The 9,089-nt window shown below is 39.5% G+C and overlaps 1 non-coding gene across 1 annotated transcript; it reads right to left on the bottom strand.

Annotated features, from left to right (window-relative positions):
* Positions 1-8,567: 8,567 nt before the first annotated feature.
* On the bottom strand, positions 8,568-8,776 carry LOC136156804 (small nucleolar RNA SNORA73 family). Its single transcript, XR_010661268.1, has one exon. It is a non-coding gene; the product is annotated as a small nucleolar RNA SNORA73 family (small nucleolar RNA).
* Positions 8,777-9,089: the final 313 nt, after the last annotated feature.

Raw genomic sequence — 9,089 nt, forward strand, 5'->3', positions numbered from 1 at the left:
TGGAATCATCTGAAAAATTATCTATTTCTGCATAATCACTTTAAAATTTAGTGCCTTAAAATAACATTTTATTATTTCTCCTGGTTCTCTTGGTTAACTGGGGCTCAGATGTGAATTCGGCTGGAGCCAGAATGGTCAATTTAGCCTTGAGGCTTTCTCCAGGTGGCCTTTATCTCTGGCAGAGTAACTGGTCTTCTTGCATGGCATGGAGTAGCAAGAGGGAATGCTTCAAGCAAGGCAAGCAGAAGTTACAGATCTGTTAAAGCGCTCCCCTGAAAGTTAAGTATCAGTACTTCCATTCCATTCTGTTGGTCAAAACAGGTCACAGGGTCAACTCAGATTTAAAGAGAGGGGAAATAGACTCTGCCTCTTGAAGGGTAGTTTTCCAGGTCACATTTCAAAAGAGTTTATGGGTGAGAGATGTTGTTGTCATCTTTAGAAACAGTCACCACTACTACTTAAACAAGAACAAACAGAGATTTTTAACTTGGCAGTTAAATTTTTCCCATTTCTCCACATCTTGTAGGCTACAGGTTTGAGAACAGGTTAGACCAATTATAAAATAAGCTACATTTTTTCACGTGCATTGTTGTTGTTGTTCAGTCAGTAAGACATGTCTGACTCTTCAACCCTGTGAACTGCAGCATGACGGGCTTCCCTGTCCTTCACTATCTCTGGGAGCTTGCTCAAACTCATGTCCATTGAGTCAGTGATACCATCCAACCATCTCATCCTCCGTTGCCCACTTCTCCTTGTGCCCTCTCTGAATGTAGTGAGTAAATTGTGAGCCACTACACATGTACAAGCTAGATTTAGAAAAGGCAAAGGAACAAGAGATCAATTGCCAACATCCGTTGGCTCACAGAAAGAGCAAGAGAATTCCAGAAAAACATCTATTTCTGCTCCCTTGGCTACACTAATGTGGATCACAACAAACTGTGGAAAATTCTTCAAGAGATGGGAATACCAGACCACCTGACCTGCCTCCTGAGAAATCTGTACGCAGGTCAGGAAGCAACAGTTAGAACCAGACATGGAAAATGGACCGGTTCCAAATTGGGAAAAGAGTATGTCGAAGCTGTATAATTGCCACCCTTTTTTTTTTTTACTTATATGCAGAATACATCATGCAAAATGCCAGGCCAGATTAATCATAAGCTAGAATCAAGATTGCCAGGAGAAATATCAATAACCTCAGATATGCAGATGACACCCTAATGGCAGAAAACAAAGAGGAGTTAAAGAGCCTCTTGATGAAGGTGAAAGAGGAGCGTGAAAACCTGGCTTAAAACTCAACATTTAAGAATCTAAGATCATAGCATCCAGTCTCATCACTTCTTGGCAAATAGATGGAGAAAAAATGGAAACAGTCACTTTCTTGGGCTCCAAAATCACTGCAGATGGTGACTGTAGCCATTAAATTAAAAGATGCTTACTCCTTGGAAGGAAAGCTATGACAAACATAGACAGTGTATTAAAAAGCAGAGACATCACTTTGTCAACAAAGGTCTGTCTAGTCAAAGCTATGGTTTTTCCAGTGGTCATTTAGTAGTTTGAGCTGGACCTTAAAGAATACTGGACGCTGAAGAATTGATGCTTTTGAACTGTGGTGTTGGAGAAGACTCTTGAGAGTCCCTTGGACTGCAAGGAGATCCAACCAGTTAAAATGAGGGCTTGAGATTTCAGATTTTGAGAGAGTCAATTCCTAGGCAGGTTGATAAGATGTCTGGGGTCCCTGAGGAGGAGAGAGGAGTCTGGAGGTTCTCAAGGAGGAGAAAAGACAAACTTTATTTCTCTTCTCTACATTCCTTAGTCTTAGTCACATAAAACATTTTTTCTTTAAGCCCAGAACTGATGATTACACAACAAACAATTCAGTTTAAACTCTGTACTAAGGATTATATAACAACAATGTATCCTGTTTGAGGACAGTTTCCCCTTCCTGAAAACCTTCTGGCTAATCCTGTTATCTTAAAATGTAAATTGTAGGAGTGGGTCTAGTAAGATCTTTACAATCTTGAGACATTCTTTTGATTTATTTTTAATAAGAAATTAAAAAAGTATATGACTCCCTTGCTTAGACTTAGGGATGGGTGCACTCTCCATCCCCCTCCTGATGTCTATGTTAGAAGCATTCTCTGTCCCTTTTCACTTTAATAAAACTGTGCTACACAAAAGCTCTTGAGTGATCAAGCCTGGTCCCTGGTCTTGAAGCTAAATCTTCTTCTTCAGAGATCATGAATCCGACACCGTTCACTGTTAAGCTATCAATTTTAGGATCTTGACTTTTAGGAACAGGTCAGTTTGAGAGTTGGAAAACTGATTCTTCATCTTACTGGCTGTATATCTTGCACATATTGTTTAAGCCTCCTATGTTTCAATTTTCTCATACACAAAATGTACTAATATTATTCTCACTTTACATGGGGCTTGCAAAACTTAAGTTTAGAAACTTTGGCTTTAATAGCTCAAAAATTTTGATAATTGTAAGAGTGAAAACTTTGATCTAGACTTTTAGGAAATCAGTGACTTGGCCTGATTTCTGACAAAAGAGGGAGAGGATAAAATTTGGGAGTGGTCTGAGGCAGTATGTTCTTGGAGAAGAGGACATTTGAGTGATTCATGCATGTGAAAAGGAGGGACACAGAACTGTGGAAAGATGTGTTCCTCCTGGTACTTAAAATTAGACCTGAGATCTAATCCTAGCATCATTCATTAGTACCTAGTTTCATTATTTCTTGGCAGTCTTCAGTAGAATTCACGTTACACATTACTTAAAAAAAATTTTCTTACTGTAAAATACATGTAAAATTTACCATCTTAGATGAACCCTTTTTAAGTGTACAGTTCACATTGTTGTGTGACCATCACCCTTATCCATTTCCAGAATTCTTTTCACCTTGCAAAACTGAAACTCTGTACCTATTAAACAATAACTCCCCATCCCCACTACCTGCCCCCCCAGCTCCCTCCTACTTTCTGCTTCTGTGATGTTTGATCATTAACTACCTCATATAAATGAAATCAGTATTTTCGGTATTTTTCTTTTTGTGACAGGCTTATTTCATTTAGCATAATGTCTTCAAGGTTCATTCAATGTTATAGCATATGTCAGAATTTCATGCTTTTTTAAGGCTAGTAATCTTTCTTTGTGTAAACTTCACATTACTTTTTGTTATATCAAGAACTTTGACCTTTTATAACATGTTTCTTATATTTTGCACACAGGAAGGGTCACCATACATAGTCAGGTCAGTGTTTTCCCTCTAGGATTTCAGTCCACCTTTTAAAGGGAGGAAGTGAAGGCAGAACAGAGACACGAGTGGGAACGGACTAAAATAATCATTCAAATGAGTAATTATTTCCTGGACAGTATTCCCGGCTAGATATGTAAAACAGCAGGCCCCCAGAGCTAAATTAAGGAGTTAGATTTGGGGGGAGGGGGTTATTGACTCATATATTTATTGGTAACAGCTTTATTGAGATATAATTCATAGGCCATACAATCCATTCATTTAATGTTATTTAATTCATTCGCTTAACTTCATTGACTTTTCATATATTCAGAGTTGTACAACTGTTATCACAAAATCTTAGAAAATTTTCATAGTCCCTGAAAGAAATCTTATACCAGTTTGCCATCATCCCCAGGTCCCTCCTCAGCCCTGTGCAACCATTAATCTACTTTCTGTCCATACAGAGATGCCTATTCTGGAAATTTCATGTAAATGAAATCATATAATATGTGGTTTTTTGTGACTGGCCTCTTTCACTTCATTCAAGGTTCATTCATGTTGTAGCGTGTATTGATAATTCATTTCTTTGTTTACTAGATGAAAGAAATAATAGTAGGAATTCATTTCTTTTTATTACTCAATAATATTCTATTCTGTTTATTATACTGCATTTTATCTACTCATCAGTTTTTGGACATTAGAGTTGTTCCTATTTTTTGGCTATTATGAGTGGTGCTGCTTTGAATACTCATGTATAAATTATGTAGACCTATGTTTTAATTTCTCTAGGTATATACCTAGAGGTGGATTTTTTTAATGTTTTTATTTTATATTGGAGTATAATCAATTTATAATGTTGTGTTAGTTTTAGACATACAGCTGAGTGATTCAGTTATACATATATCCCTTCCTTTTCAGACTCTTTTCCCGTGTATGTTGTTACAGAATACTGAGGACAGTTTTCTGTGCTATACAATAAGTCCTTGTTGATTATCTGTTTTTATATGTGTGTGTGTGTGTGTGTGTAGTAGTGTGTACATGTTAATCCCAAACTCCTAATTTATTCTTCTCCGGCAAGGAGTTAGATTTTATAGGACCAGAAAATGAATTTAGGAAGCTAAACTAAGTGTTCACTTCTTTTTGTTTTCTTATTTAAAACTGTAAAGGAGAGTGGAGATACATGCTGAGGTGGCAACCACTGAACATTCTCTACAGGCCTCCGTGTGACAGAGGGGAGGACGGCATACACTTTCAGCAACTGGAGTAGATGTTAGGAGACTTTCTACTCTAAAAGAGTTCTCCTCTGAGTAGTTTCCACTCTGTGAGCTCAGCTGAGACCTAGGACAGCCCAGAACACAAGGACCCTCCCTTCACATCCGCACGGACCACTGTCAGTGTGGGCTAGTCTCTGATTCTCCTCTCCTGACCAGGAACCGAAGAGCCTGTGCCAGTACCTTTCCCCAGGATCGGTCTCTGAGGAGGCAGAGCTTTCACACCTCTGACCTCCAGGGTCACTGGGTCTCTGGGAGAGTTGCCTGGAGTTCACCCTCATCACACCTTATCTGGCTCAGGAGACCCACTCTTCATCTACTCATCACTATTTCTCACCCAGGTTTTCCCCTAAAGCAATTCCCTGGGGAGAGCTATTTCCCCGAGTACACAGCGACACTGCCCCGTTAATCACTTTCTGGGCGGAGGTGGTGGCAGTCCTCCGACAGGAAGCCGAGGTTCCTTCCCTGTTCTGGGTTGAACAACAAAACTTTCTTGGCTCTTAGAGTCTCTCATGTCTCCCCACTCCACCCCCAACCCCATCCCGGCTTCCTTTTATTTATTTTGTAAAATTAATTAATTTTAATTGGAGGCTAATTACTTTACAATACTGTAGTGATTTTTGCCATACATTGACATGAATCACCAGGTTCCTTTTAAAACTTGACTTTGTTCCTGACTCTGGACTTTAACACTGACGTCATTTAAGGATTTGGAGACAATGGGCAAAATATTTCTTCCTTTGTAGTGTAGGGCGACTAGTTGGAAAACTAATCTCCACTAGAGGGAGACTTCATCTTAAAAAAGAAAACGATTTGAAATTTGTGATGTTTAATGGAAGTATAGAACATGTAGAGGAAGTATATAATTAATTTATACAGCTGTTGCATTTAGCCAACTATCTCTTTTTAAAAAAAAAAAAAAGCTGTTATTTCCACATTATTTTCACAATAATTCATTTTATGTAGAAATTACTTTTTGTTTTTAACTTAATTTTATAATTATGTAAAATATTTACATAATTACTTAATATTTACATAATTTACTTCCCTGGTGGCTCAGACGGTAAAAGCCTCTGCCTACAATGCAGGAGACCTCGGTTCGATCCCTGGGTCAGGAAGATCCCCTGGAGAAGGAAATGGCAGTCCACTCCAGTATTCTTGCCTAGAAAATCCCATGGATGGAGAAGCCTGGTAGGCTACAGTCCATGGGGTTGCAGAGTTGGACACAACTGAGTGACTTCACTTTTCTTTAACTTAATTTTATAATTATGTAAAATATTTACATATTTTTTACATGTAACATTTCGGGGGCTTCCCTGGTGGCTCAGTTGGTAAAGAATCCGCCTGTAATGCAGGAGACCTGGGTTTGATTCCTGCGTTAGGAATATCCTCTGGAGAAGGGAATGGCTACCCACTCCAATATTCTTGCCTGGAGAATTCCATGAACAGCGAAGCCTGGTGGGCTACTGTCCATGGGGTCGCAGAGTTGGACACGACTGAGTGACTAAGCACATATACAAAATATTTACATGGTTCTAAAATCAACTCTACAAAACAAAATATATTCAAAGAAATTTATCTTCTGTCTTTTCTGAATTATTTCTCCTCTCTCTCTAAGTTCAGTTCAGTCGCTCAGTCGTGTCCAACTCTGCAACCCCATGAACCACACCACGCCAGGCCTCCCTGTCCATCACCAACTCACAGAGTTCACCCAAACTCATGTCCATCGAGTCGGTGATGCCATCCAGCCATCTCATCCTCTGTTGTTCCCTTCTCCTCCTGCCCCCAATCCTTCCTAGCATTAGGGTCTTTTCCAATGAGTAATCACTAATCATACCACTTATTTTTCCAACGTTGTTTTTTCTATTAGAAACACACATGTTTATCAGTTCAGTTCAGTTTGGTTGCTCAGTCATGTCTGACTCTTTGTGACCCCATGGACTGCAGCATGCCAGGCTTCCCTATTCATCACCAACTCCTGGAACTTTCTCAAACTCATGTCCACCAAGTAAGTGATGCCATCTAACCATCTCATCCTCTGTTGTCCCCTTCTCCTCCAGCCTTCAATCTTTCCCAGCATCAGGGTCTTTTCTAATGAGTCGGTTCTTCCCATCAGGTGGCCAAAGTATGGGAGTTTCGGCTTCAGCATCAGTCCTTCCAATGAATATTCAGGACTGATTTCCTTTAGGGCTGACTGATTTGATCTCCTTGCAGTTCAAGGGACTCTCAAGAGTCTCCTTCAACACCACAGTTCAAAAGCATCAATTCTTCTGCGCTAAGCTTTCTTTATAGTCCAACTCTCACATCCATATATGACTACTGGAAAAACCATAGCTTTGACTAGACGGACCTTTGTTGGCAAAGTAATGTCTCTGCTTTTTAATATGCTGTCTAGGTTGATCATAGCTTTTCCAAGGAGCAAGTGTCTTTTAATTTCATGGCTGCAGTGATTTTGGAGCCCAAGAAAATAATCTCTCACTGTTTCCATTGTTTCCCCACCTGTTTGCCCTAAAGTGATGGGACCAGATGCCATGATCTTAGTTTTCTGAATGCTGAGTTTCAAGCCAGCTTTTTCACTCTCCTCTTTCACTTTCATCAAGAGGCTCTTTAGTTCCTCCTCACTTTCTGCCCTAAATATGGTGTCATCTGCACATCTGAAGTTATCGATATTTCTCTGGCAATCTTGATTCCAGTTTGTCCTTCACTCAGCCCAGCATTTCTTATGATGTACTCTGCATATAAATTAAAGCAGGGTGACAATATGCAGCCTTGGCGTACTCCTTTCCAGATTTGGAACCAGTCTGTTGTTCCATGTCCGGTTCTAACTGTTGCTGCTTGACCTGCATACAGATTTCTCAGGAGGCAGGTCAGGTGGTCTGGCATTCCCATCTCTTGAAGAATTTTCCACAGTTTGTTGTGATCCACACTGTCAAAGGCTTTGGCATAATCAATAAAGCAGAAGTAGATGTTTTTCTGGAACTGTCTCACTTTTTCAGTGATTCAACAGATGTTGGCAATTTGATCTCTGGTTCCTCTGCCTTTTTTTATATATCTCCTTTTAAATATAAACAATAGCGCACTATTCACATGTCATACACCTTTCTTTATTCACTTTAAAGTATTTCTTGGTGATCACTCCATGACAACATCTTGCTCACTGCTTTTTTACAGTGAAAAATTACTGTATGGTACTCCTTTTAGTGGAGGTACTATATTACTGACAGACATTTGGGTTGTTTCCAGTTTGTAGCTATTATAAATAATGTTGTATACAATAGTGTACACTTTTCATACTTTTGTTAGAGTATCTTTGGGATGGATTTCTATTTTTTTTAACATATATAGTCATCTTTATTAAAGTTCATGATTACATTAGAAATAGATGGATTTCTTTAAGACATGCAGATTCTCATGGGCACCTACTTTCCACTTTTAAGACTGATAGATAAAAAGGTCAATATCTTAGTGTCATTACATCAAGTTTTCACCAGGTAGGAAACCTGAAAAGGTCTCTTGAGCCTTCCAGGTCACTATACTCTCGAAGACTTGCCCATATGGTCTCTGGCATTTCTTGTAAATTTCAGTAAGGGCCTGGGCAACAGAACACTATAACTCTGCTGGGTTTTAAGGTGCAGTTCCAGGCGTTAAATATCCTACCTATACACTTCCAAATCTCCCAGGCTTATCTTCAATTAATGTATTACTTTACTTGGTGTTTCAGGAGGTAAAGAATATACCTGCAATGCGGTAGGATCTAGGTTCAATCCCTCGGTCAGGAAGATCCCCAGAGAGAAAGGAATGGGTTCCACTCCAGTATTCTTGGCTGGAGAATTAATTTTTACTTTACTAATCTCCCTGTCAAAGAAAGACTCCAAAGCATTGCTAACTGTGAAGTCGGTGAGGCTCCTCTTCTCTCCTCAAATCCAATTGTATTTGGAGTCCCAAACGAAGTGCTGCAAAAGCGGGAAAACCTTAACCGAACTGCACAGCAAAACAGGTTAAAACAATTTAAAAAAAATTCACTTCAGAGCAACCCAGATCCAGACAGACTGCTATAGAGAGCTGTTTCCTGCATGGTTTTTCTCCCCAGTCATTGTCCACAGGACTCTGAGAAGACGTAGGAATACGCAGGCGCAGACTCAAGGCCCGGCTTCATCTCCAATGTTGTGGAAAGGGACTGTACATCACCGGGCAGAGCCCTATGCTCCCGTACGCCACCTGGACAGAGGCCGGGGAGAGTGAAGGGATGGATTTCTAAAAACAGATTGCTTAATCAAAAGGCAAAGGCAGTGATAATCGTGCTAGTTAGACACTAAGTCTCCATTGTGGAGGCTGTACCGTTTTACATTTCCATACTCAACATATGAGAATGCCTGTTTCCTCACAGACTCATCAAAACAGTATGTTATCAAAGTTTTGGATTTATTCAGTCTCATGGGTAAGATGTGCTATTTCCATGTACTTTTAATTTCCATGTTTTTAAAATTATGAGTAATACTGAACACTTTTCATATGGTTAACAGAAATTTGTATGTCTTTCTCTGTGATAGGCTCATTTTATCAATTCATCTGTGGAGATGAG

Source organism: Muntiacus reevesi, chromosome 1 (genome assembly GCF_963930625.1).
Source record: "Muntiacus reevesi chromosome 1, mMunRee1.1, whole genome shotgun sequence".
Classification (NCBI taxonomy): domain Eukaryota; kingdom Metazoa; phylum Chordata; class Mammalia; order Artiodactyla; family Cervidae; genus Muntiacus; species Muntiacus reevesi.